The sequence below is a fragment of the Alosa pseudoharengus genome, unplaced genomic scaffold (assembly GCF_046254945.1).
Source record: "Alosa pseudoharengus isolate Yale_2024_CS ecotype anadromous, Long Island Sound unplaced genomic scaffold, YU_APseudo_1.1 YU_APseudo_1.1_scf_11, whole genome shotgun sequence".
NCBI lineage: Eukaryota > Metazoa > Chordata > Actinopteri > Clupeiformes > Clupeidae > Alosa > Alosa pseudoharengus.
This window is the reverse complement of record NW_027468576.1, coordinates 39,206,525-39,210,747: the sequence shown is the minus strand read 5'-3', so window position 1 is coordinate 39,210,747 and position 4,223 is coordinate 39,206,525. Positions and strand designations below refer to the sequence as shown.

Sequence of the window (4,223 nt, the reverse complement as noted above, 5' to 3'; positions counted from 1 at the left end):
AAGAAGAGAAACAGAGCAACGACGGTCACAACTTCAATCCCAACCAACTGTCGGGTAGCTGCTGAAACCGTAGCAGACATAAAAATCCAAAACCACAGAAAGCCACAAGAAGCTTTCTTTAGGCTCATGCCGTCATGTCAAAAGGATCTCCACATTACGTCTAGCCCAGAGGGAGCAGCGCAGTCCTCATGGTCCTCATGCTTCACCACTCTGCTGATTTGGAGTGAACCGCGGGGCCTCAGGTAACCCAAAGAAACACATACCAGGACATGCTATATGCTATAGCTTAGTGCTGGGTGGATACCAGGACATGCTATATGCTATAGCTTAGTGCTGGGTGGATACCAGGACATGCTATATGCTATAGCTTAGTGCTGGGTGGATACCAGGACATGCTATATGCTATAGCTTAGTGCTGGGTGGATTTAAACAATAAGTCATTTCCACTCCTATCCAAAGCAAGGGTCCAGGGCCGGTGATGCTGTGGAATATGTTGCTAATATTAAAATCAGCATTTTGTGACATCTTTAACAACGTAGCCTAAATCCATAAAAAGTTACTATTAAAAGCATGTTCTAGTCAGTTGGGGAGCTTTTAGTCCAATGACCATTTTGCTTTGAAGCGCACACTAACAAGCTAAATTCTTTCACAGTTTTAGCAAGACCAACTTCAGCTTGCTAACAAGTAACTAACATGTAGTATCTATAATTAGGCCTGTCGCGATATTCAATAAATCAATTAATCGCATGATAATTAAAATTAGCTCGATAATTTTTCTGGCCGCGATAAATGCCATTTGCATGCTTGTTTGTTTTCCTCGTCTCTCTCTCCCTCTCTCTCTCTCGGGTCCTTAGAGTAACCATGAGTAACCCTCATGTCAGTCACTTGTCAGTCGCATGGTGTGTGGGGAGGCGGGACTACTGGCGTAGCCTACCACAGAGTGCAGCTAAAGAGCCGTGTGAGAAGTATACCGGTAGGCACTAGGCAGAGAGAAAGCTAGTTGCGAGTTCGAGTAGGCTACGCCTAATAAAGACAAAAAAGATGGAATTGGTTTCTAAGCCAAACGCGACAGCTGCATAGTGGGAGCATTTCGGATTTAAACCGAATGCCCGTGGTGAACCACTGAACGTGTGCGAGTCAATGTGTCGCATTTGTTGGAAAACAGTCGCAATTAAAAGCGGCAACACAACAAACATGCATATGCATCTAAAACACAATCATCCGCTGCAGTTTTCCCAGTTGAAAAAAAACAGTGGGCCGTCTTCCTCTTCCCGAGGAAAATTCTCAGAACGACAATATTATCGCTTATCGCAATAATTTCTGAGACAATTTATCGTCAAGCAAAATTTGTTATCGTGACAGGCCTATCTATAATAACTACTAGCAAATAGTGCCACCGTCCACATAATATTTGTTCACGCAAAAAAAAAAAAAAAAAGGTTGGGGATTGAAACATCTTGTTGTTTTACTGGTCTTAATGGCTTCACCACCAGCCCTGGGCATGGTATGAATGGGATGAAAATGATAGTATTTTAATACTTCAGCAGCCAAGCTAATTTGGTAGTACTCAAGCGAAAGGTCATCGAGAGCAATCAGCCGCAGGAGCATTCTGTAAATCAAGATGATTGAGTCATAGAAAACAACTCACACCCAATTGTATTACTGCCATTATCCTCATATCAGCATTCAGGAATATGGTTCAGCAGTTAAGGAGTATGTTCCGGTGGCAGCCAACGGTCATAAAAAAAATAAGTAGAAGATGATCGTGGCGTTTATGGGCAACAGTTAACTGTAAAGCACACTTCTTGTGGATTAACTGAGTTCATCCACAGACTACAGTGACATAATAGAGTTAAAACTGAATAATAGGGCCAGCATTGGCTCCCTTGCCCTCCACTAGGGCATGTGGGAAATCCAAACAATCAGGTTCAAGAGTTGAAGACTATTTTCTTTAAAGGTGCTCTAAGCAATGCCAGCATAGCACCTTTAAGGAATAATATACAAGACTGGCTACTTGTGGGCTAGTGAGCTAAATGATTTCATACTGTTCAACATGAGCAGATTGGGGGCACTATAGAGTATAGTACTGTCTGTCCACCCTTATCCCCTCTCCCTGTGCTGAAGTAACCAACAAGTTTGGCCAAAGTTGGTGGCGGAAGCTGAAGGACTTTTGGGAGTGGGATGGGAAAAACACAGATAGAAAACAAATTTATTCACCCAACCTGTAACCTAGTTTCCCCTAAAGGCTCAAGGTTTGTTGCACAATCACTTTAAAGGGACACCAGGCAACGTTTTCGTGTTAATTACTCATCTTCGTAAGTCGGTATATGGTTAAATGACTCATTACAGGGCGAATGAAGACTCTCTCGTCCGCCCCTACTGCCTGTAGGAAGAATATCCCGCTTGCAAGTTCAGTGTATCGTACCCGCCGACCGAAGCAGTTTCAGTTTACATCCTGCATCCACAGCACAGAGGCAGGCTAAAGAAATGCTAGCGATTGTTGCAAACTAATGGCAGAGCCGGCGAAGAAGCAGCGAAAAATCTCTTGACGGCAGATGCAAAGAAAAGGAAAAGAGCTTCAGACCGAGCGAGGGGGAGTTTCGTAGAGAAAAAGCATCAGGCTTGCCTGGTGTCCCTTTAAAGTTCTGGATATGGATGAGAACAAATCAACGATTGAGATGAGCCTTTCCCTTTTTGTATGAAAAATAAATTAGGCTTAATCAATTAGTTTCCCTTCACCTCCATGTCCAGGAATCTATCGAATCGCTGTACTATGATTACCATCATTATGTTGTATAATGTTTTGTGATGGATGCTATCGTAGCATAGTGTGAAAACATAAGATTGATATCAGAACGTCACACATTCCCGTATTTCCAACCTCTTACATGTATGTGTCACTTAATATTAATTTCTATACAAACCAAGACTGGATTCCTAAAGAAACAAGCACCCACACCATAAATGTATCTAAATTAGCTATGTACCAAAAATTACATTTTACCGTGACTCAAAGAGCTGTAAACAGTCTTGTAAGGCTGCGTGTACAAATCCGCTTGGAGCTCCAGTGGAATTTTGAATTGTGACGAGAATTCTCATGCCAACTGTTGATGTGCCGTGAGAAAGGTTGGGAATAGGCACCCACCAGACCAGCACAAAACTCAGAGTGTGGTAAACAAAATCGGATATTTCAGGCAGTAAAAGTAAAAACCAACCGGTAAGAACCAAACTAGATTTTGTTCAAATCTACACACCTATGGCTACTGAAAAATGTAAGGTTCATTTATCAAACGTTATTTTGAAGTATTAAAAAAAACATCGTTTTACATTTTTGAACAAAATGGTTGGTAATTAACACGTTTACGATAGATAGATTGGTTAACACCTTAACAGTCATTATTTTAGCCAGAAATGGGATTTTTGCCATTTAAAAATACCATCCATTTTGTCTTGCTGTTTTCCTATACTGACTCACTAGCACCTCTTGAAGTACAAAGTGGCCCTTCCCAGTTAACATGCTAACAGCTTTTTACATTATGTCAAAATGTTTTTTTTTCCACTGTAGAGATTGCTAGGTCATTTATACATAGTAATGTTAATGGTCTGTCATGATAACAAATTTTGCTTGACGATAAATTGTCTCAGAAATTATTGCGATAAGCGATAATATTGTCGTTCTGAGAATTGACCTCTCCAGAATAAGTCCCGCCTCCGTAACTTCCGTATCCATCCAACTTCCGGGCGTGGATTGTCTATGAGAAATAACATGGCGTTTCGAAATATCATACCGGTAAAACATCTGTAGGTAGCGAAGTTGAAAAAGCTGGTGGGCAGATTGGCCTACACACTTCTGCCATATAGTTTCCACTGGATTTTTTGATTGTCGGTGCCGTTTAAGTAGTATACTATAGACTATACTACTTAAACGGCACCGAAAATCAAAAAATCCAGTGGAAACTAGATGGCAGAAGTGTGTAGGCCAATCTGCCCAGCAGCTTTTTCTACTTTGTCACCTACAGAGTTTGACAGGTACGATCTTTCAAAACGCCATGTTATTTCCCATAGACAATCCAAGCCCGGAAGTTGGATGGATACAGAAGTTAGGAGGCGGGATATATTCTGGAGAGGTCTATTTTCCTCGGGAAGAGGAAGACGGCCCACTTGTTGTGTTTTTTTTTCCCAACTGGGGAAACTGCAGCGGATGATTGTGTTTTAGATGCATA

General features: G+C 41.6%; 1 protein-coding gene across 2 annotated transcripts in view; it reads right to left on the bottom strand.

The window, feature by feature from the left end:
• rfx2 (regulatory factor X, 2 (influences HLA class II expression)) overlaps positions 1-4,223 on the bottom strand; it is a 38,881-nt gene that overhangs the window by 27,391 nt on the left and 7,267 nt on the right. The window lies entirely within an intron of this gene.